At 45.0% G+C, this 25533-nt stretch overlaps 1 long non-coding RNA gene across 1 annotated transcript; it reads right to left on the bottom strand.

Annotated features, from left to right (window-relative positions):
• Positions 1–1693: 1693 nt before the first annotated feature.
• Positions 1694–25251, bottom strand: LOC119252552 (uncharacterized). The gene is made up of 3 exons (XR_005126842.2): positions 25175–25251; positions 5240–5364; positions 1694–1816 (listed from the first exon to the last, which is right to left on the bottom strand). It is a non-coding gene; the product is annotated as an uncharacterized LOC119252552 (long non-coding RNA).
• Positions 25252–25533: the final 282 nt, after the last annotated feature.

Below are 25533 nucleotides of genomic sequence, written 5' to 3' on the forward strand. Positions count from 1 at the left end.
TTTATCTTTTTGATTGCTGAGTAATATTCCATTGTGTATATATACCCCATTTTCTTGATCCAGTCATCTACTTTTGGGCATTTGGGTTGTTTCCAGGTTTTACCTATTGTAAATAGTGCCAAGCAGGCCTCTCTTTAACAAACCCATTGAGTCATAGGCAAACTGAGAGCTCCTTGGGTCAGAATAAAATAGAAAAAAGCCTCAAAGGAATAAGGAGGCTCCAGCGATAAGGCAACAAATTCCAAAGGGGACTAATCAAACACCCCAGGGCTAGAGGCAACAGGACATTCTGGAATAAGGATGATAAAGCAAAGTATGCAAAGATAAGGGCTCGGGACCGCAGAGTTGGTTCTGGGCACAGAGACAATAAGGCAGAGCGAGTGAGACCCACCAAGAACTAACCAATCACAGAGAGACTGAGGGGCTTGAGAATAATTAGGGGAGGAAGGTCTATATTCCCTGAGGCCAACTCACCTTCCGCTTCCTTGCCCCTCCCTGGCCTGCTTCCGCTGCCTGGAAGTCCCACTTTATTTCTGTCCCTTTTCTCCTTAATAAGCTTTTTCTTATGTCTATTTCTCTAAACAAACTTGCCTCTAGTATCCTCTACTCTTCTCTTCCATTTTATAATAAACCTGCCCTTTTGGATATAACTAATGCTTCTGTCTCCTGGAGAAACTTGCCATGCGCCTCTGAAAGGGGAGCTCTGGTGAAAACTTCCCCAGAGGTAACCCAAGGACCCCGCTCTCTGAACCCAACACCTCTCAAAACCCACTTGGGTGTCATGGAGGTGGCAGCTGCAGGAGCAGCCCCCCTGGCTCTGGGGCTGGAGGGCTAGAGGGAACAAAGAGTTGGGGCCACTCAACCAGCACTGCTGTCCCTTTGAGGGGTCCAGGGAGGCTGGCTCTGCAGGACTGAAGACACAGCAAACTGTGTCAGCTGTTGCCACAGCACTGCAGAGCATGCTTGGAGGAACAGGAAGCAAAGGGGACCCTTATGGGAGGGGCCAATATCTACCTCCTCCCCTGGCCTTGCAGTCTCGTGCCTGCAACTCTAACGCCCCCTGTGGGCAAAGCCTGGCAAGGAGCCACCCACAAAGCAGGAATAGGGTCTGCAGGGAGTCCTGGCCTCAGTGTCACAAGGCTGCATATCCAAGGGTAGGTCTGCAGAGGTTTTGAATAAGTGGCACAAAGAATATGTATCTGAGGAGTCAGAGAAAGAAGTGGCCTATGACTTGGCTGGCACAGGCTGACCCCAAACACAAATCAACAATTGGGTGGGGGGAGGCCCAGTAGGATTTCTCCTTCCTTGCAAACAGGAAATCAGTCACTCAGAGTTAGGATAGCAGGTTTCCAGAATGTTCCAGGACAGATGGGAGCATTGCTAATGCTACTAAGACCTTGGCAGTATCAGTGCAGTAAACCACCAGTTTCTGTGTGTGTTTTCCTGCCAGTCACCTCCCTCCCTCCCACCCACCGCACACACCTGCAGCTCCCCCGTTGCTGTGTCTGCATCAAGAACTCAGCAGTTAGGCTTGGGAGCACAGTCTGGAATCAGAGACTGAATTTGTTATCTCTTGCTACATAACAAATTATCCCAAAATTTAGCGGCATAAACTCACCAACATTAATTATGAATAAATTAGTGACTAATAATTACTGTTAATTATTAAATAATTATTATTGATTACCTGCTGTTTCTGTGGGTCAAGTTGCATCTGTCTGGATCTTCTCTCAAGGCAGTAGTAGGGTTGCCCCCGGGCCGCTTTCATCTCAAGGTTCAGTTGGGGAAGAATCCTTCTCCAGGGTCACTTGTGTGGCTGTTGGTATAGATCTGGGGTTCGCACTGGCTATTGGCCAGAGGCCTCCCTCAGTTCCCTGCCATGTGGGCCCCTCCATGGGGCCCCTTACAACAGGGCAGTTTCTTTTCCCAGAGCATGCGAGAGACAGCAAGGGCAGAAGTCATGGGCGTTTTTAACTCAATCTTGAAAGTTGACATTCCATCACTGTCCTCGTTCCCCGAGTGTTAGAAGCCAGTCACCAGGGCCAGTCTACACTGAAGAGGAGGGGATTACTCTGTGGGAGATGGAGGGAGAATTTTCCTCTATTCCCAGTGGGTTCTTCCTGGGCTGGTCAATCAGGTTAACACCAGACAGATCTGTAGAAAAGACTGACTGAGTGACCTACATACTGAGAATCTACATGGATGTGAATTCTAAAGCCAGTGGAGCAAATCGAAGTTGTGTGACCTGAACTAAGAAGTGGGATGGGGGGCCTCCCTAGTGGCACAAGGGGTTAAGCACCGCACTATGAAGGAATCTGCAGCCTCTGCAGCATGAGTTTGATCCCCGGGCGGCCAGGGAGCAGCCCACATGGCGAGGCAGACCTCTGCTGTCTCAGCCGCTGCTCCCCTCAGCAGTGTATTTCGGTCAGTCTGCCTGTTCTGTTCCCCACTCTGTATCTGGTGAATCCTCTCACCCCCCACACTTCTGTCCTGTACCCCAGTGCTTGTATGCATAAATAAATACATCTTTAAAAGGAAAAAAAAAAAGAAGTGGCATAGGGGCCTGGGGCTTCTGGAAAAACGAGGGGGGCTGACATGACAAGGAGAGAGTGACTCATCGACAAAGGCCATCTGGTCTTTGTAATTTGATGTGTAATGAGATGTTTGCACTGCTGAACAGATAAGTTTCTCTGATAGAAAGGTTATTTCTGATGAAAGTCCGATATATGAGAGACATCCCTAGTTTTCTTTCTTCTATGTAGTTAAGGCAATGGTAAAGTTTCTTGTGAGTCTGCAGGGCCTCAACTGAGCTTAGCTCGAAATAACCCACAAGCCACAGTGACGTGTCTTGGGAAAACCTGTCTGAACATCTTGGGGAGGTCTGTTCTTCAACACAGACATGAATACCAGGGAGCAGGGGGGAACTGGGGACCATTTTATTTATTTATTAAAGATTTATTTATTCACACAAGAGCAGGGGTGCAGACCAGAGGTGCGGGGATGGGGGTGAGAGGACTCACCAGACAGAGTGGGGAGCAGAACAGGCAGATCAACTGAAATACACTGCTGAGGGGAGCAGCAGGCGAGACAGGAGAGAGACAGGAGAGGTCTGCTGCGTCATGTGGGTCAGCTCCCTGGCCAGGGATCGAACTGGTGCAGCAGTGGCTGTGGATAGCTTCATAGTGCTGAGATTTAACCCCTTGCACCACCAGGGAGGCCCTGGGGACCATTTTAGAGGCTCACAGCCATGTCCCTTCTCCCCAAGACTCAGGCCATCACGGAGTTTCACTTAGGAATAGCAGATAATAGCACGAATAACAAACTGAAGCCTGATCTTAATACATGTTGTGTCTCCTGTTCTAATCAAATTATTTTATAACAAAGTTAATTTAGGACATATATAATGATACACATAAGTATTATGGTACCATATGGTAATTAGGCAACCATGGTGGAAGGTTCGCTGCAATGACTGTAATTAGTATTACTTCTACACAGCCAACCCCATTGAACTCCCCTCATTTGTTTAGGTTGCCCGCATCTATCATCAGCCTCCATGCTGATAGTTTCCCCCATACCACCTACCACTTAATTATCACCCCACATGCAAACTCTGACACTCACATACGCTGAATAACAAAGATCCTACACATTATCATGTAATCGTTGGGGGCTTTGTCTCTGCCTCCTTCCCAGGGTTTCCCCGTTTCTCCTTCCTCCCCAAACAAAAACTCCTGAGCAGCAACAGGCTTAGGAAGAAGCAACAGCTGGATAGGAGGCTGGGAAGTGGATTTCTCAAGGAAGATGCTGGCAGAGCAGAGGGGCTGGTGGAAACAGCTCGAACTCTCCAGCACTTCTGAATGTTCTACTTGAATTAGGGTCAAGCAGGTTGCGTATTGTTTGGGGTAATTTTAGCAGGGAGTAAAGTCTTTTAGCTTTTGGTAACCAGAGAAAAGCAGACATGTAAACCGAGGCAAGAGGACATACTGGTATTGGGTGCCCCTTAGTTATTTGGGACCTGTTGTCAGATCCTTTCTTGCATTGTTGGGAGAGAATGAAGATTGGCCAGAGAGGAGGAAAGGAGAAAGAAAATACCAGAGGTAGGGGTTTGGGGGGGAGGGGACAGATAGAGGAGAATTGGTGCCTAGAGACCTACAATGTAGGGTTGCCAGATAAACCATTGGATAGCCAATCCAATTAGAATTTCAGATAATGAAAAATCACTTTAGTCTGAGTATATCCCATACCATCCTTGGGACATACTTATACTAAAAATTAATTTTTATTTGAAATCCAGATTTAACTGTATTTTTACTTGCTAAACCTGGCAACTCTACTACAGGATCAATCTCATGTTTCCTTTTCATCCTAGAATGTGTCTTGTCATCATCTCGAGTGTCACGTTGCCGTGAAACCGAAGGGGCCTCCTGGTCTTTGTGATGGCCGTGATGCTGCATTAATGCTGCTCTCTTCTGCTGGTCCCTGCCTGTTATCTCCAGCACCCCAGGATCCAACGTTGCTGTGCTACCAGCCCCAGGCAGCTGCAGGGGCAGCATGTGGCAGGACAAGCTACATGCTCAGCTGAGGTCCCCCTGACCCCCTCTCTCCAACGTGCTCAATAGCACTTGACCCCCAGCTTGGCCTCTGGGAGTGGTGTGCCTCCAAGTGGATAAGTGGTGTGTGTCTCAATCCAATGTGACAGATTTTGAGGCTAAAAGATGATTCTGGGTGTGGATTTAAATGTGGGCAAAGCATTTCTTGCTGAGCAGTTCATGTTAAAAGGGATTCAGTTTGCCCCTGGAAGAGTAGCTGGAAATCTTCACTTGCGGGCCTTCTACCCAAATTACTCTTCCAGGTTTCACAGTATCACGATTCCTATTTTAGTGGCTAAGTTTTTTGATTCACCAAGCAGATGAAACCTCAAGAAATGCTCACTTTTTCATCGCAGAAGAGAAAAGCAAAATTTGAATCTCCAAGGTTTCTACAAAAACTCTGGAAAAACCCAGGTTCCAGTAAATGCTAGTTTTCCCCTTTAATTTGCTCTCTATCCTTCTATCTAATTGCATGATGGGCAAAACTTGCCTGCTACTGGGAGAAAGCTGTTCTCTCTGCCAGTTGTCCAAACAATGGAAATTTCCTGGCTTCCTCGCTGCAGTTTTTCAAAGTAAATGGACATATGCTGCATTTACAAAGCTAGCTGTTCTAGGGCCAAAAAAAAGTACAAGAGGAAAAGACTCACCTTCAGACCCCGAATATAGGCAAAACAAAGGTGTGGTGAGGCTGAAACGCCCATGCTGCTCTTCACACTTCTGGTTCTTTCTTGGCAGGGTTGCGTGGCCCCAGTGGGATGCTAAGACATGGCAGCTAGGAGGAACAGGACGGGATATAATCCTCAGAACTAGGGCCTGGTATCGGACCCAACCTGCTGCCGGGTTAACCTCTGCCTCCACCTCTTCCCCCTGCTTTCTCTTTGCTCCAGTGACCACAGCTGCTCATCATTCTCTGAGTGCTAGGGGTATTTCTCTCCTCTTCCTGTCCCTTCTGCCTAGTTAGCCCCATCCCATTCGCCTGTGCGTTAACACACAATGTGGGGAATGCCTCCTCTAGGGTGCTTTAGGTGTCTTCTAGAATATTCCTCCACCCACTTCCACTGCTCATGAGATATAGTATATAACATTTGTTGGATCAGATCTCAGCTTTCTCCATGGTGTCCGAACATCTTGAGGTCAAAACTCTTTTGCTCACCATGTACACCTGTGTCTTTTGCAAATGTGGTTCGTATCAGGTCCTCAGTGGATGGCTGGGTGGACACAGACTGAAATACTTAATGAGTTCTGGGGTGCTGCCCTAGCCCCTCACATCAATTAGGCCTCTCTGGAGACTATAATAATCATGACGTGGACATGAGCATTATCTACAAGATTTCTAGATGCCCATTAGATATCTACAAGATTTCTAGATGCCCTCTACTCGGGGGGGCGAGTAGAGAGGAGTGAATAAAATCACTAAATAAATTGCATATGATAAAAAAAGTTGGGGGTGGTAAAAAAGTGAGGCACCAATTTTATATCATCATTCATTCAAATTTACTGAACAACTATTATGCGCTGGAGAATCTTTTAGGGGCTCCAGACACAGCAGTGAACAGGATAGGTTAGATCCTGCCTCCTGGAATTTAGGGGTGGGAAAGAGATAACAGATGAAAGAGACGATAAATGAACAAATACATAAGAACATCTGACAGTAGCAAGAGCTACTTGAAGAACAAAATCAGAGGAATGTATTGCATGATCAGGGTGGAGGTGGGGGCAGGGAGGGCCTTCGTGAGGAGGTTATGTTTAAGCTAATGAAAAAAAGAGTCACTTCTTGCAAAGGGACCCCAAAGCAGGAACAACTGAGATATTGGTATCTGGGTGTTTACCTGTTTATCTTCTCTATTGAGATGCAATCTCCGTGACAAGAGGGACCATGTCTACTTTATTTACACACATATACCTGACGCCCGCACAGCCCTGCCCATCCCACAGAATGTGCTCTGCGTCTATCATTCTTGTCTAAGGTCAGGCAGACCCTGCAGGTGTGGGCCTTGGGCCTGAGCAGGGCAGAAGCTGGTCTCCTTGTATTTGGCAGTGAGTGAGGTCTCAGGGACATAGGCTGGGTGAGAGTGTCCTATCTCAATCACTTCTTTCAAGGCTTCATGTTAGGGCTGTTTATTTTCTATGCTCATGGGAATCCATGATCAGACTTGGCTGAATTTCTTCTTATCACTCAGATGCACAATAATTTCTGGGCAAAAGGAAGCTTCCAATTAAGAGTTCAAATCCCCCAGAAGCCATATGCCAAGACACATGTGTGGAAATACCCCCTGCTGTTTCTTTGGTATGAGGATGATAACAGCTAACCCACACATCGCTCTGGGCCAGCCGGGCCTTTAGCTCAAACAAACCAAGAACCCCACAATAGTTACAAATATCCTGATGGAGCTATTGGTTCCAGGGACTGTGATCAAAAGGGAGCCACAGCCCATCAACTGCTTTGCATCTTTCCTTTGGTAAGGGCCCTGGGTATTTAATGTCTTTAAAGACTATGCGCCTCTTTTACTCTGCATGAAATATCTAAGTCCCAATACCCCCATTTGGTATAATGCTTTTGCTCTAAAACATTTGAAAGAGTTTTGTTGGCTAATATTTGGCACACAGTTAGTTAATATTGTGTAACATATCCCCACAAAATTTAGTGGCTTGAAACAACATATTTTTGTTTATCAGGATGATTCTTCTGTTCTAGGTGGGGTTAGCTGGGACAGTAGGGGAGAGCAATCACCTGAAGGTTTGACCAGTGACTCAGCTGAGGCTGAAATATCTGGATGCCTGGTGATCTAGAGTCAGGTGGGCTCTCAAAAATTTTCATAGGGTTTTAAGACACTCTGAGGGCCTAAGACCACCTGCAGTGCTTAGAAGACAAACGTGGTGAATTTTGCATGTAGTTGCATCCTCTTTAGCTCTAATCCCTGACTTTCCCTTCCATGGGTAGAATTCTTCAGATCATCTACCTAGTTTTCACAGGAATTCTCCCCTGAGACACTCTTGGGATGATGACCTAGGCTTCCAGAAACAGAGACCACAGCCAAGCAGCCCTAGTGCTCACAGAAGACCCAGGTCTCCAGATTCCACTTGCTGGCCTGGTTCTATGGCCAGGAAGGTAAAATCAACTTTCTCTCCTGCAGTTACTAAAAGACCAGGTCAACCTGAAAACTTCTTCTTTTTTGAAGATTTATTTATTTATGCATACAAGACATGGGGTGCAGGCCAGAGATACAGGGGGTGAGAGGATTTACCAGAGAGAGAGTTGGGGAACTGAACAGGCAGATCTACTGGAATACACTGCTGAGGGGAGCAGCAGGCAAAACAAGAGAGGTGTGCTGTGCCATGTGGGTAGCTCCCTGGCCTGGGATTGAACTAGTGCTGCAGAGCCTATGGATAGCTTCATAGTACTGCATCTTAACCCCTTGTGCCATCAGGGAGGCCCTTAACCTGAAAGCTGCTTACTGAGAATGTAACATCAAAATAGCCCCATTAACTTTCTTTTTTACTATTTGCCAAAGTACAATGTACACGTAAAAATGCACACATACAGCTTCCCAATTCAAGACACTAGACACTTATAGTCCACGCACAATCAAGGGCTGGATCATGGTCAGAGTTCAGGAACCTCTTCTGCTCACTACCACCCCCTCTGGTCCAAAGTTAGCCATTCTTTGGCCTAACAGTTTCTGCCTGTCTTTGTCCTTAATAGAATGAAACAGTGTATTTTCATTTGTGGCTTTACCTTTCTGAGATCCCTCCATATTACTGTGTGTAATTGTAGTCGTATTCTCATTGTAGTGGTATCCTCACTATTAGATAATGTCCTATTTGTGAATTCACCACAATTTTTCACAATCATTTGGGTAGTTCCAGTTTGAAACTACTATGACAGTGCAGCTGGACACATCTGAGCAGCTTGGGGGGAAATATGTACAAGTGAGTGGGGATGGCCTCGGACAGGAGCTGCTGTGTCATAGGGCATGTCTATGTTTAACCTCAATGGCACTGCCAAGTAGTTTTTCCCAACCGTTAACCCTCTTCTTAATCTAAAAATGAAGACAGCTGCCCCCGATCTAACCCTTCTTGAAACTGTGACAAATCTCAAACATGACATTATTTCTTCAACACAAGATTTCCAGATTTCTACCAAAACACGGGTGCTAACATTTCAAAATAAATAAATGCAACCACGAAACCCTCTGCAGTGGCAGACTGAAAAAGCAAAGAATCCAGATGACAGCTAGAATGCCAAGATGCTAAGACCGTCCTCTTTGTTTGCCAAGAGGGCTGGGAGCCTTTTGCAAAAACTGCTGCCAATCAGGCTCGCCGATGTTTGCAGGGCTAATGAGCGGCACTCGGGCAAGCGATGGGGGCGGGTTTCTGCACCGTGATGCGGATGGAGCCATCCCGGGTTTAGGGCTAATTATAAACACAAAGAGCATTTAAAGGCTATGATTTAAAGAGCCGCCCCCCCCACCCCCCCAATTAAAAAGGCTCTTCAGAATTCTAATGTCAGCATGCTCGTGATCGCTTGGCTTCGGGGCAGGAGTGCCAGCAAAAATCTATCAGGGCTAAATCACACACGCCCTGTGTCACGCTGTGGTCCTCCCAAGCCCGCACAGCTGGAAGGATTTTCTTTGTGTCCTGCAGGGGCTGGGGGAATGTGCTAATTCCATTTCCAGGGGCATCCAGGCCCTGGCAAGATAAACCTGTTATCCTCTTGTTCTGAGCGAGCATGGAGGAGCAGAGTGGGGCAAACCAGGCCCCTGCAGGGCTGGGTGGGGTGGGGTTGCCTGTGCAAGCTTTGATCCTCAGTAGCTACACACCACAAATAATCCATACGGTATGCAAATCAGGTCTCAATTAATAACACTTATTAACATCTCTTGGAACCTTGCAAGGAGAGGCTGTAAACGTTTGCCAGGGAGGAGAGCAAGTCCTGTGCACGTCATTGGAGAGCTTGTCCCATCAGGCAAGAAACCTGGGCTTGCTGGGAGGGAGAATGAAGCAGAAAGGGAAAGGCTGCTGGGTTGCCCTGGGGCTTCTGGAAGGGTGCCCACCCTGGCAATTTGAAGTGAGAAGCAGGGATCAGAAGCGCAGTTTCTAAGTGTAGGGTAAGGTAAAAGGTATCAGGCTTTTCTGCCCTCCGCCATTAGGACAGATGAGGGAACCCTGTGGTCCTGAATGCATGCCTGAGGGCGGGCACCTGGAGTGGGTACACCTGGGTTGAGAGACTGAGTTTATAAGGGCGGCGTCAGGGGGATGCCAGCAGAAGCCAAGAACGAACAGAAGCCGAGAAGAAGAGAAGCAGAGAGAAGGCCAGAGAGGCCAGAGAGAGTGAAGACTTGCTGGGGGCCCGGGAGGCCTGCCAGCCTCCCGGGCCCCCAGCACCCCTGCCTGCCATATGCCTGGTAAATCTAAATAAGAGACCAGCAAAAGCCACTGAGGACTGACTCCTCCTTCACCTGGTCTGCTGGACCAGAAAACTTGCACTGTGTCCAGTCCTGCCTCTACACCATGAGTACCTTTCCCTTGAAGCACTAATTATCAAGGCCCCAATGAGGCCTGAATATACAACCGTGGTCCCCCACCAGCCCTGAGAAAAGACCAGGACCACCAAAGTCCCCTCAAAAAGGGGGAAAAAAAGATTTAGTCTGGGGGGAAGGAGCAAAGGAAAAGCCATGATCACTTAAAAAGATGAGAAGCTATTCACACTAACAGTCTCGTACACTGTAGTGCAAGAGGGTCTTAATCTTACCTTCTGGCAGCATAAAGAAGTCTCTGGACCTCTTTGCAGAATACATTTTTCAATGCATAAACGGTAACATGATATTATATTAAAGTATAATTATCAAGAGATTTTAAATAGAATATGGTTGCTACTTCGCTTCTTTACTAGCACATGAAATGTTAAACCCAGCAGCAGAGCACTGGGTGTGGTCGTTTCAAAGCAAAGATGAGCATAAGCAATATCTTAAGATATCTACAATCACTGCAATATAAAAATATCTGTGACTTGTCTTAGTTACGAGTGAGTCACAGGTGCTGCTAAAATTCCTACATCCAGAATTGACAAAAATGTGAAATTTCAGTTACAGATTAGTGATAATAAAGATGTAACTTTTTTCCCATCCAAGTTGACAAACTGTCAGAATTTGACCCATAGACTCCCCAGGTTAAGAACCCCAAAGGCATAAACTGACTTTAGAAAGATATCTTCAACTTGCTTCAAAGGACTTAATGGCAACAATTTTTTAAAAAAAGATTTATTTAGATAAGAACCAGGGTGTAGGCCAGATGTGTGGGAGGGTGAGAGGATTCACCAGAGACAGAGTGGGGAGCAGAACAGCAAACTGACTGAAATACACTGCTAAGGGGAGCAGAAGGGGAGACAGGAGAGGTCTGCCGCACCATGTGGGTATCTCCCTGGCTGGCAGGGATCGAACCCTCACTGCAGAGGCTGGGGACAGCTTCACAGCGCTGCGCTCAACTGCCTGCACCACCAGGGAGGCCCTAATGGCAACAATTTTAAATGTTTCTCAGGAAAAAATTATTCTTATGGATATTGATGTTAAGAAGATTGTCATGGTTCTTTAAATTTAATAACTGAGTTGAGATGAAAAGGTTCATTCATTCATCCCCTTATTTACTGAGCACTAGGGCATCATTATAGGGACAAAAACATGCATATCTACTCCATCAAGAGAAGCTGGTGGTAGGCAGCGAGATGCCCATCGAAGATTTGCTCTCTCCTTCCAAAGATAGGGTTAGGACCTGAAAGTCAGTGGCAAGTCAGGGACCGCAGGTCCTCTGCATGTTATAAGGTGGGAGTGACATAATGAGTTCCCACCAATGGAATATGAGTAGAAGTATCAGGAACTTCTTCCAGACCAGGACTTTTGAAAAGTGGACTTGTTTACTTTCTTTCTTCCCATGACTCGGGCCTGTATTCATGGCAGGACAGGCTCATGGGTCAGTGTGCTCCAGGGAGCCATGGGTGGAGCCAGCCTCCCTTGGATTTGGATTTGGCCTTTGCCTTTCTGTGTGTGGGGAGGTTATACTGGGCCACCTCCATCTGTTTTCTCTCTTCCGAATAGATCTCATGAATTGGAGGAGAATGTTATGATTTTGTTAAATGAACATTCTGTAGGTGAAGTGCAGGGTGATCCACAAGAGAAACTGAAATAGAGGCTTATCACTCACAGGGTTTTGGAGGAAATACACACATGACTCAAGGTGCCACTTAGGGAGGTCAAGGCCAGGTGCATGGAGAGAGCCACAAGACTTGGGCACATGCTTTAATTATGGTCCATGGGTGGAGAACCTTGGGTTTCCTGGGCTGAAGTAAGATTGGTGAATTCAAACCAGTAAAAAGTTGGGGGGGGGATATAATGTATGGGGCACGCAAGAGAAGGGTGCTGGAATGTAAGGGAGACTGTTGGTGGAGTCATATCAGGATCTTACATTTGCTTGTAACACTTCAGGCTATTATGCAGCCCATGCACAGGCCTCTTGGCCACAAAATAAAATAAAATAAAATGGAAACTGAAGCAGTAGTGCCATGGAGTAGCCTAGTTTAATTCTTGACAGAGACCAAGCCAAAAGGACCGGGACATTTGTTCCCATCAAACATTATTGGACAAACCCCATGCGTTGGTCCTCTTATAAGGGTAGGATCCAATAGTTTTCTTTCTAGCAGAAGATAGTGTATATTTATTTACCACAATGTGCTGTGTAACAAACCATCCCCAAACTCCATGGCTTAAACCACCAACCTTTTTTTCTAATATGCTCATTGTTCTGTGAGTTGACTGCAATCTGCCTGGGTTGGCATTTTGTTCCAGGCTGCAGGCTGTGTTTGGGCTGGTTCTACATGTTTTGTTCTGGGATCCTGGCCAAATCAACAGTGGTTACCTGGAGTGTATCCTTCTCATGGTGGATCCCAGAGCTCAAGAGAGTGATTCAGCCATGAAAACACAGTTCAAGCCTGTGCTCACGTCACACATTCCTGCCCAAGGTCAAGAGCAAGTATACCCACCCTTTACAAAGCCATAGCAAGATTGTGGATAACTTATTACAATACAGTGACACATGTGGACGAATAATTTAAATACCACATCCTCTGTGATAACACTGACATGTATTTCTTCAAAGAAAATCTTGTTTGTGTTTGGGCTTTCCTATGTCATTGAGAACAGAGGAAGTAGAAGCAGGTACAGGAAGAGAAGAGTTAGAATATTACATTTGCCTTTTTAGGATACCAGATATTGACAACTCTGTGTGGGTGTATTGCTGTATGTGGTTGTATATTAGATAAAGAAGTGCAAAGAACATGGAAATTACAAAACTACCTTAAAGGTCATTCATTAACTTCTAACAGCAATACCTTAAATTCTGAAAGACAGACAAATGTCTAAAGGCATATAAATTGGGTGAAAGCAGTCAGTTGTACCCAAACTAGACTTTGGACAATGAGCATAATATAGTGTAAGCAGATGTTCACATGTAAATCTCTACATTGAAAACTTATGTACTATTGTAAACCAATTAAATTTAAAAAGAATTTAATTTAGTGTATACAGATGTTGATATGTAACTCCATACACTGAAATCTGTAGAATGCTGTAAATCAATTCCTTTTAAAAAGAAAAGGAATACATGGTTCATGAAAATTCTTTTTCACTTGGTTTAGCTAAACAGTCTTTTTAAAGAAAAAAATAGGCATCATAAGCTAAGATGCCTCAAGACTTCAATTAGAAACTTCACTTACGACTGATAAGTCATTTGCTGACAAGGTGGGGAGGGAGAAATTGGTGGTGGTACCAGCTGTAGGCAAATTCTGACTTGGAAAACTTGACTTACACTGATTGATAAAATTAATGACTTTCAGGGTCTCCCTGGTGGTGCAGGGGTTAAAGACAGCGCTATCAAGGAAGCCCCAGCCACAGCAGCAGGAGTTCAATCCCTCCCCAGGCCAGGGAGTTAACCCACATGGTGCAGCAGACCTCTCCTGCCTCGCTGGCTGGTCCCCTCAGCAGTGTATTTCAGTAGATCTGCCTGTTCCGCTCTCCATTCTCTCTGGTGAATCCTCTCTCCCACTGCCACCCCCAGCCCCCAGCACCTCTGACTTACACCCCAGTTCTTATATTCATAAATAAATAAGTCTTTAAAAAAATTAATGACTTTCAAAAAAACTCATGGTTAGGCCCGATTATTGAGAAAGATGAAAAGAAAAACTTGAGTCAGCGACAACTAGAAAAAGATGTGCTTGCTTTTTCCAGAGCAACTACATGTGGTTTGGACTCTGGGCCACCTCTCTCCCCTGGACACTCCTGCACACCCCTGCAGTTTGCCACCGTCAGCACCTCTGATTGTATATTTCACACAAGCAGCAGCAAAGTCTCCTGATCCTCGCTAGACAATCTTCCTCATCTGTTATCTCAGGTCAGGATGAATCACACACACTTTAGAACACAGCCTCAGCCATAAATATTGAATGATTTTCATCTTCAAAGCATTGTGCAAGCATCTTGGCCTTATTTTGAGGTGCTGAGTGTGCTTCTCCAATCTCCTCTTACAGTATTTTTAAAAAACTGATCACATCCTTTATTTAATCTTTACTACAAGACTGAATTTAAAAAAATAACAGTTTTATTGATCTATTATTCACATACCATGAAATTCACCCCATTAAAGGATATATCATTTACTGTTTTTTAGTTTATTCACAGTTATGCAACCATCCTCACTAATTTGAGAGCATTTTTATCACTTCCAAAAGAAATTCCACCAGCCTCAGTCCCCAGTCTGCCTCCCCATTCCCAGCCCAAAATGCAGCTCTGGGCAACCACTTATTTTTCTGTGTCTATAATTTTGCCTATTTTGGGCATTTTTATAAATGCCATCAAGTAATATGTGGCATTTGTTGACTGGCCTCTTTCTTTTTTTTAAGACTTATTTATTTATGCATATCAGAACTGAGGTGTAAGCCAGAGGTGCAGGGGTTGGGGGAAGAGGCTACACCAGAGAGAGTGGGGAGCAGAACAAGTGGATCTACTGAAATATACTGCTGAGGGGAGCAGCGGGCAAGACAGGAGAGGTCTGCTGTGCCATGGGGATTATCTCCCTGGCCAGGGATTGAACTCGTGCTGCAGTGGCTGTGGATAGCTTCACAGTGCTGAGACTTAACCCCTTGTGCCACCAGGGAGGCCCAGAAGTTGTAACTTTTACTACCACCCCAATTCCAACTTCTGGAGAGGAAAGGCTGGAGATTTAGTTCAATCACCAATGGCCAATGATTTAATTAATTATGTCTAAGTAATGGAGTGTCCACACAAACTCCAAAGGACGGATTTGGAGAACATTGGTGAACATGTGGAGATTTGAGGAGAAAGACAAGGTCCAAGACATGGAAGCTATTTGCCTTCCCACATATCTTGCCCCATACACCTCTTCCATCAGCTTGTTTTGTGAGTTATATCATCCCTTTATAGTACATTGGTGATCTAATATGTAAAATGTTCCTCTGAGCTCTGTGAGTAGCTCTAGCAAATGGATTGAACCCAAGGAGAAAGTTGTAGGAATTCAGGCTCTATAACCCGTTCATCAGGAGCACACAGGACCACCTGGACATGGGATTGACCTCTGAGAACTTCACCTGTGGGATCTGATATTATTTTCAGGTAGATAGTGTCAGGTTTGAGTTAATTGCTTGGTGGTGTTGAACAAAACCACATGTTGGAATTAGTGTAGACTCTTAACTTGGAATCTGAATTATACTATCTTTTCAAGTACCTATTAATGATTTGACTATCTTCTTTGGAGAAGTATTTCTTCAAAGCCTTTGCCCATTTGTAAACCCATTTTGAATTAATTTTATAAATGGTGTGAGGCAGGAATCCAAGTTCATTCTTTTGCAGGTGGATATATGGAGAATGGTGAAGGTTATGAGATTTACCCTAAGCCACCATTTCATGATGTAGGCAGGAGACATGAGATTTCTGTGTCAGAAACAAAGGACTTTATTGCTGATGGCACAGAAAGCAGCATGAACTTTATGTTTCCCTCAATTTCCTTTGCCCCCCCAATATCCATTGTGACTATGAACAAAGGCTCACCTGCATATGGGGTAGGCTGCATCAAACTGAAGAACCCCAAGCTCAGCGAACATAAATCTTTAAAAAGGAACAGCAAAGCTGCCTGATCTTTGTCCCAGAGGGAGTCATTATCTTTATTATACTAACAGGAAGCTTGCCTCCTCTTTGTTCCAGAAGGAAACACTCTCTTTACTCTCTGATGCTACAAGCAAACCTGTCCCTTGTTCTGGAAGATTGCTTGATCTTATTTTCCGGGGCTGTTTGCTCTATAAAGTTTGGAAGAAGCCAGTTAGCATCTTACTAGCAAGATGTAAAGAAACATGAGAGATTCATGGAGAGCTGTCTCACAAGTTCAAGATCTAAGCAGAGATTTCAATAAACCTCAGGTGTTTCTACCTGCCCTCCTTCTCACCTACCCGCCTTTAAGAGAAGAACACCCCTGACTAGCCCGCTCATCCCAGGAGGATAAAAGAGAAAGCAGAACTCCCATCTGAGACTAACCAAGTTCAAATGATCCCCCAATTTTTTAAAGATTTATTTATTTATGCATAGAAGAGCTGGGGTGCAGGCCAGAGATGTGGGGGGTGAGAGGACTCACCAGAGACAGAGTGGGGAATAGAACAGGCAGACTGACCAAAGTACACTGCTGAGGGGAGCAGCGGGGCGAGTCAGGAGAGGTCTGCTGTGCCATGTGGGTCACCTCCCTGGCTGGGGATCAAACTCATGCTGCAGTGCCTGTGGATAGCTTCATAGTGCTGACACTTAACCCCCTGCACCTCCAGGGAAGCCCCATCCCCAATTTTTTCAAAGAAGCCTGAAAGAAATGCTTGCTATTGTATAACAATACATTAGCATATAATAGCTGTTTGTTATGCAGCCACAGCTAATTGATGAAACAGCCATTGGCATTGAAGGCAACTCAATTTCCCATCTTGGGTCTTCCACCAGCCAAGAGAAACTGCCACAAATAATTTCTGGTCCAGACAGTGGGCTCATACTGTTGTTGTACTATCACTACCTCTGCATTCATTACATCTTTCTCAGATAAGTGAACAACCATCTTTATGAAACAACATGATACTAAGTGTGGCAAATATTCACAAGAGGTAAAACTGCTTAGATAGGGCCTCCCCTGGAGGTGCAGGCAGTTGAGTGCTGCGCTGTGGAGCTGTCCGCAGCCTCTGCAGCACCAGTTTGATCCTGGCCGGCCGGCAAGGGTCCCACATGGCGCGGCAGACCTCTCCTGTCTCGTCCGCTGCTCCCCTCAGCAGTGTATTTTGTCAGTCTGCCTGTTCTGTTCCTCGCTCTGTCTCTGGTGAATCCTCTCACACTCCAGCGCCTCTGGCCTATACCCTGGTTCTTGTACAAAAATAAATAAATCTTTAAAAAAAGAAAACAGCTTAGATATTCTAATGCACCCATAACGTGCAGAAACTTAGCTATGGGAAATCCAAGGCTCAATGTTATCTATCCCATATAAAATAGGGGTAATAATAATAATACTATCTTTATAAGACCGTTGGGAGTATTCAATGAAATAATCCAGGCACAGGAATGAACGCAGTGTTTGACTCCTTATCAATACCCCATAAACATTATCACTGATGACTGCTAAAAAAAATCCCATTTTTCACAGAGCCAAACAGGAGGAAATATGGTACACTAATCAGAGGGCCATGCTGGCCAACACAGAATTTTCTGGAGATACTCTCTCTTTAGTTTAGCCCCCTTTCAAAGGCCTATACAAATGACATGGACCTACAGACAGCAGTGCATTTGGGCCTCAGGATCCCCATGGAATGATGGACATGAAAACCTTCATGGTTTCCCACCAAGAACCACCTTTCTTTCTGTCTTCTCCTTCCTCTCTTGCAAGGATAGCTTTTGTCCCCTGCTTAGTCTACAGAGCAGGCCAGGGCCACCAACAGGACAAAACTTTTATATGTCCCAGGTGCAGCAGCCTAGAGAGAGACCCATGCCCTTTTCCAAAGCTCAAGTCAACATTTCCTAGGAGAACTTCCACACAGGAGTGGATGCCTCGCCCTGAATTAATCACATTGTAGGAGGAACAAGATAACGTCGCACAAAGTGACTTCCTGTGCAAACCACATGGCTTGGTTCTTAGGAAATGGGAAAATTCAGACATAGGGACAGTGCTAGGACAAAGGAATAGTTGACAAGAATGACCTGCCCTGGGGTCATCTTCTTGTGGCCATTGAGAAAGAAGATGGTACAGGTCTTCCTGAACACTCTCTCGCTTAGGGTAGTGGGAACTGAAGACTTAATTCTATTGTAGACTTGCCTTCCTCCGAGTGCTGTTTCTCTTTACCTGTCCCCACTCTCCAGCCTGCCAGCAAAGGCTTGCCAGGCTCCCAGTGACACGTGCGTGTCATTTTCCAAAGCCTTCAGGATCACTCCTTGGGGCACACTGGTCCTTGGCCATCCTGAGAGCCATCCTGAGAGCCAGCCAACTCTTGCTTGGTGGAGGTGCCTCAGACAGGAGTTAAACAGCTCACAGGGATGGTGAGGTCTATTTTGGAACCCAAACTGCTGTCACAGAACATATGGATTTTGTTATTTTAATATTAGCAGCTTACACTCTGGGTTTTGTCACAGGAATTTCAGAAGATGGAGCGTTTTCCTGCTGGACATGTTAGAAATGCTCTTTGTGGCTCAGTTGCAAATATTTCCAGACCCTACTGGGCAGGAAGATGGCACAGTTGCTAGGGACACTCTATCATGTCACTTGACACAGAGCATGGGTCGGGGGGAAACCCTCGTCTGGACAAGAGCTGCAGCATCCTCTGCTCTGTGGGGAGCCCCATCACGCTCACCCCTCTGGTGAGGGAGACTGACACATGTGGGCATTTCATGGAGCCCTTTCTCTCTCACATAGCAAAGCGGGGCTGACACTTCTGCAAGAAAATGACACTGAAAGCACTCAGACAAAGGAGGGGCAGAATTATTAGTGCATTCTAGAAAGCCTTTCTTCACGGACTCATGCCAATCATTATTTTACATACCCTACCGAATCCATTTCTGTTTTGTTCCTCAGTAAAAGAAATAAAGTTAACTACCATTTACTGAATTTCTAATGTGTGCTTGAGATGGCGTGGACAGGTCAATGGGAGGCCATTATTTGAGTTCCAGGGATTTTGTAAGACAGTTAAACACAGACATTATTGCAAACAAATTAATGTTAATTTATAATTAAATACATTTAAAACAAAGGAAATACTCAGCACTCACCACTTTCTAATTATTTCACTATATTTTTCTGTTACTTAGAGTGAGGCTATTTTTGTCTGCTCTTTGTATGTTAGCAATACTATATACTAGATTGTTGCTTTGCATCTATTTGTCATATTGGTGGCTTAACATTGGTTATAGTGGTCAGAGTATTTGCAACATATAAATCAGCAAATGTTATAAATCAGGGCTTGGTTTACTGGTTTTCTGCCTAGATTTAAGAAAATGATGGAGAAAAGTTAATAACATAAACTTAAAAATGTCATGCCCATTTATGCTATGTGCCCATGGCACAGAACTTAAGAAAATATTTCGCCAATATATGACACTGTTACCCAACCAGCATAGCAGTTGCTCTGGGCATTGACTGATGAGTGAAGTACTGATGTGCATTTTCATCTCCGTTTTAGATTCCTCATTAATATAAACAAACATTTGTGCTCATGGCAATCAATTCGCTTCAGATGCAATAGTTCAGCAAATGCCAATCAAAGCATTTAAGAGAATTAATTGACTAATGGAATCTGCAATAGTGAGTATGATGTACATTGTTTTTATTTGTAAATTGTGTGTTATCCATCCTTTCTATCAGTAAAGTATACAATAAATCTACGTGGATAGATGCACATGGTTGAGAGTCAGTTGTAATAATGAGTCATTATTTCCTCTATTGTAAATATGCTTCCTTCTTTACTGCATCCTCTAAGACCCAGTGCTGAGGCTAATCTGGCCCTTCTTGGGGTCCTTTGTTGCACCCCTTTTTCATGGGCATTAGGGTTCTGTGCATGTTTCTCTATTTTCAGGAACAGATACAACTGAAAAGCTGTGTCCTTAAATCATTCAGATCTGAACTTCCAGATCTGAACTCGGTGCTTGAACATAGGAAGTACCCAGAGGTGTTGGTTGAGAGAAACAGGTGGAGCCTTGTGAGTTGTGATGAGGAGAAACAAAAAAGGCCACGTCCAGAGAAAAGGGACAATGGAGGATGCTACCGATGGTGTTTCTTTAAAAAAATATTCCTGTTTATTTTTTCACAATATAGGGTTTCTGCCCTTAGGTGGAGTCATCATAGTTTTCCCACCACCAAAGTGCTCCAGTCCCCCACCACGCTCTCTTCCCCTTGCTCTTTACATCCCCCTCTGCCCCCTTCCACCCCTCCCTGAGTGTCTCAGATCTAAGGTCTGCTTTCAAGGGCCAGCCTTAACAGCTTGTCTCTGTCTGATCCTTTACTTGCTTTCTCTAGATTCCACATATTAGTGAAACCATTCATGTTGACCGTATTTTACAATTCAAATTTTCTTAGGGTCCATAAAGGTCTGCATACACTACAGCAAGCTTTGATTGACCAAGTCCTAATTTTTTTTTTTTTTTTTTTTTAAGATTTATTTATTTATTTATACAAGCACTGGGTACAGTCAGAAGCACGGGAGGGTGAGAGAATTCACCAGAGCCAGAGTGGGGAGCAGAGCAGGCAGAAGGACCAAAGTACACTGCTGAGGGGAGCAGCGGGCGGCAGGAGAGGTCTGCGCGCCATGTGGGACCCTCCTCTGGTGGCCGGGGAGCAGCCGGGGATTGAACCGGCGCTGCAGAGGCTGCGGGCAGCTTCACAACCCAGCGCTCAACCGCTGCGCCACCGGGGAGGCCCACCAAGTCCTAATTAAGGAGAACCTTTGATGCAGTGGGTTTGCTTGGAGCTGACCAAGAGTTTAGTGGAATGAGAGACTCACAAGGTAATCAGCTCACTTCAGGTGCTTGTGTGTCCTGGGTGATACAGCTCTGTGGCTAAATCCTTCCCTCTCCTGTGTCACATTCACAGCACACTTGGCACTACACACGGTGGCAGTCAATGACTCTCCCATGATTCACGTGTAAATGGAAGTGGCAGTGGAGCCTCAAAAGCCCAGGAAAGCCTATTCTTCTCCCAGCCCACATGTGCTGCTCTATATTTGGCCACAAGTTACTCCCACAGCCCTTTCGGGAGAGACCTGGGTGCCAGAGTTCCTAGCTGAGAGTTATTTTTAGTCTTTAAAACCAACCCAGCCAGGGCTTCCCTGATGGTAGATGGGTTAAAAACACAGTGCTGTCAAGCTTTCTGCAGTCACTGAGGCATGAGTTCGATCCCCAGCCAGGGATCAAGCTGACCCACGTGGCACAACAAACTTCTCCTGTCTCTCCCGCTGCTCCCCTCAGCAGTGTATTGCAGCCAATCCACCCGTTCTGTTCCCCACTCTGTCTCTGGTGAATCTTCTCACCACCAACCCTGCCCCCGCACCTCTGGCCTACACATAAGAACTGGGATTTTTATGTGCCTAAATAAATAAATAAACCCAATTCTTATGTGCATAAATAAATAAATCTTTAAAAACAACAACAACAACAAAACAACCCAGCCATTATTGACTGGTTGGCCAAGTTTTCTGTTCAGAGTACACAAGCTTTCAGTTCCCTGTCAAGATCATATTTCTCCGCACATGGCGGGCACTCCTCTAAGATCAGCAGTTGCCAGTCAACTTGGAAGGAAACAGCCTCCCTGACTTCCTCACTACTCTGTTGCACGTGTCATAATCCCCAGGAAAGGTCAGCTGGGACCTGTGCAGGCTAGAGGCTTAGTCCAGTGCGGGTAGGTTAAAAAGAAAAAGAAAAATCTTTGAATTTCCTGCCATCTTCCCCCAAGTCTTAAGCACCATTTATTCGGTCAAAGTCCCACAACAGGCAAACCAATGTCAGGATGTGGGGCACCATCTCTTGGCTGGATATAGCAGCCAACTCCCTGCTTCTCTCCTTGCACCCTGCAAATCTATTCTCGATTCAGAGGCCAGAGGGGACCCATGGAAAGACACATCAGAATATGTTTTTCCTAAAGAAAAATACCGGATGGTCTCACTCATAGCAGGAATCTAGAAAACTTAAATAAGGGACCAGGAAAATGAATAACTATAAGAAAGTGAAAATCAAAATCAACAAAAAACTATGAGCCAGAGACACTTTTTGGGGGGTTGGGGGTGGAAGGGGAGGGATTGGAGTCAAAATGGGGGGGTTGCAATTGTATGGGGAATATAAAAATAAAATCTATTATTTAAAAAAAAAAAAAGAATATGTTTTTCCTTTGCTTGGAAACCTCCAGGGGTCCATGTAAACCAGAGATATAGTCAAAGTCTTAGAAAGTCTACATGGTCCTGTATCTCCAAACCCCGTATGTAACTGATTTCCTACTATTCTCTCCTCGCTTACTCTTTGCTTCGTGTAGATCTGGAAGAAGGTCATTCCTTGCTCACACCCTTCTTCCTTTAAGTCTCTGTGCAAATGTCACCTACTCAGTGAGTTCTGCCCTAATGGTACAGTACTATTTATTGCAATCCCTCCCTTCCCCAGTAGGACTGTTCTGGCTCATCATGGAATTTTACCAATGGAATACATCACCTTCTATCACACATATAATTTATCTATTAATATTCATCGCGTTTATTATCTGACTCTCCCTGGTAAGATAATGCAAGTTTCACGAGGAAAAGGATTTTTTGCTTTCTTTTGCATGCCAATGTATCTCAGATACCTAGAATAGGGAATGGTACATAGCAGGAGCCCACTGATGTTTGTTGAATAAGTCAGACTCCATTGTAAACATCACTGAGGCATCTGAGTGTAGGAATCTGTTCTCCTATCCCTGAACCCACATCTGCCATAGAATCCTGGCTTCCCTTTCATCAACAGCTGGATTTATACGCTGGGAGTTCTCTACAGAACTTAGTAGAGAGATGCCTTGGGATTTTCTGCATTTCATCAAGATCAAGAAAGCTATGTAAAAATTCCAAAATGTGTTTTTTTGCTAAATTCATCTTGAAAATGTTCTTCTTGGGTGATTTTATATACATATGTCATACTTGCAGAATAAGCCTCAAGCGAGGAGTTTTTGTTATTGTTGTTAGTGGTGGAGGTGGGGAGAGGGAGGTGTGGTTGAGGAGGAGGAATATAAAAACATTAACTTAATCATGTGAGCAGCTCTAATAATAAAGTCAGTGTCTCCTTTATGACAGAGAGCTCTGGGAAACTGAATAGAAAATTACTTTCCTTTAAAGAGACAGACTTACTGAGTCATTGTCTCTGAATTCCCTCCCTGCTACTTCTCATTCAGGCGGCTGCTGGTTTTATTTCCAATCTATCTAAAGGGGTTTAAGAGTCAACACAGAGATTACGGTTTCCAACTCCTCATTGCTGCAAGCTGGAATAACCCGTTGTAGTTATCTACTTCTGCCTAATAAATTACTCCAAAGTCTACTTGGCTAAAACAGTTGCCATTTAATTTGTTTATACTTCTGTGGGTTAGGGATTCAGGCAGGGCTGAGCCATCCTTTTGTCACAGGTGATGTCTGTTGGGAACATTCTTTTGGATGCTTTCAGCTGTTGGCAGGGCCAGTTTCTAAATTTGGTTTCACCCACTTTTCTAGTGCCCCGACCTCTTTCCCCAGTGACTTGGCTCCCTTAGAGGTTTAGCCTTGGAAGTCGTACAGCAGTGACCTTCTCTACCATATTGTATCAGTCAAAACAGGCCACAGAGACTGCCTCTCTTCTAGGGTGGGGAACTCTATCTCTCATTGAGAGGAATGACATGACAAGGAATTTGTGACCAATTTAATCCATCACATATCAAGTACAGCCAGTCTCCACCTTCAGCTGCGCTTCATACCACTTCTGTTTAACAAAGGCTGTGTTTGAAGAACTTCAGCACATGAGGGCCAAAATATGCATCTCTGTTGCTTAGGAATGCTCCCACCTCAGTCAAGCACTCACTTTAGGAATTTCTCTACCTCCAATTTAGTCTCTGAACAGGCACTAAGGTTCTGCTTGGCATTAGTTCTGTCTTGCCACAGAAGTTGCTTCCCAAATCCCAGACCCCCATCATCATGTATTCCTATCTCACAGCCAAATCATCCCCTATCCCTGTTGTTTTTTCCCCTGCTAGGAACTCAGGGCCCCAGTACCTCTTTCTAAATGTTATATTTACTGTAAATCCAAAGAGACAATCTAGCTACCACTGCCTCTGATTTTGACATGGGAATGGAGTTACCCATGTGAAAGTTTTGGATCTGCCAAGTCATGAAATTGGGTGAGTTGAGCAGCAATTCATTGTAAGATGGAAAAGGCACCTCTGGGATTGAGCCCAAGGAAGGGGAGAGGACACGAGTCAACTGCATGACTACGGACATGTGAACGATCCTGGAGGATCAAGAAGGAAAACGAAAAACGCTTAGCTTGGTTTGCATTCATCTTGGTTCAGTATGTGGAAATAAGCTGAAAAGGAAGCTGCTATATCACAACCACACTCAGGGTTGGCTTTGAAAGAAAATGGAGGGAAAATCTTGTTGATGAGTAGAGCTGCAAGTAATACACCTGGTATCCACTTTGTGTGGAAACAGAAGTAGCCTAAGATGGATATATTTATGTACTGATCAACAATCACCAAAGGCTTGATGGACTCCCTAGAGGTCTAGAAGGAAAATGACTAGAAGATTTGGAACAAGAGCTTCGAGGGCAGAGGCAGGTGGGTGGACCTCTGGGAGTGGACATAAGGTGTAAAGGGTTTTGTATGACATACTTGTGTCCACCATAAAGCATCCATCACAGAAGAGGAATTGTACATCTAAGTAGAAAAAGGCCCAATCTGTTGACATTAGCAACCAGAAATCATTAGCCACCCCAACACCCAGAACGGGTATGATGGATCATCAGATGGATCCATGAGTGGAGCGGCCATGGTGACAAATGTTTCCATGTGGTCCTACAGCATGGCTCCCACTTAAAAAGCTGGTGTAGCTATTGCCCTCTCTGATTGTCCAACCTGCCAGCAACAGAGACCAGTGTTGAGCTCCTGATGTGGCACTACTCTAGGAGAGCAACTGTCACTAGGTGGCAGTTTGTTCTCACAGCAACAGGTACCCATTCTGGGTGTGGGTCTGCCCTTCATGCCCTCGGAGCCTCCTGCAACACCATTATCCAGAGATGGCACTTTTGACTCAGTCATTGATGCTGCATTTTCCACTTATCAACCTCTGTGCCACCAAGAATTTGCTGGTACAGCATTTCTTAAAATGAATTTAAAAAAAGTCCAAATCTCATTGGTACCAGGCTCTTAATTTCAATTAGGTAGAGTTAGCCTTTGGGGATGTGAAAACTCTGATGTGCCACCCAGGTTCTTGTTGCTTATCACCTTAGCTTCTGAGACCGCTGCTAGCAGATACCGCTTACCTGTCGGTCTCCTTTGAGATGGATTCGTATGAAGAGGGCCACTCTGCTCAAGGATGTGCCTCCTTCCAAAAGCTTGATGACCTGGGAATACAAAGATCTGGAAGTTACCTCAACTTGGAACTGCTGGAGAAGATCATCTCAGCTTCAGAGCTCCCTGAAGGCCTTTCCTGTGACTGTGTCACAGCTTGATTTCTTTCTCTAGCCAATGGGCCTCCTTCTTACTTGGGCTTTCCCTAATATACCTTCTGCTTGATTATCTCCACCTGAGTCTACTTCTCGAGGAATGCAAGCAGCAACACCTGCTTTTGAATCTTGATTGACTCCTTTCACGCCTTCCTACAATTATTTTATCCCCGAGG

Source organism: Talpa occidentalis, unplaced genomic scaffold, assembly GCF_014898055.3.
Source record: "Talpa occidentalis isolate TD23 unplaced genomic scaffold, MPIMG_talOcc4v2.1 talOcc4.10, whole genome shotgun sequence".
Taxonomy (NCBI): Eukaryota; Metazoa; Chordata; class Mammalia; order Eulipotyphla; family Talpidae; genus Talpa; species Talpa occidentalis.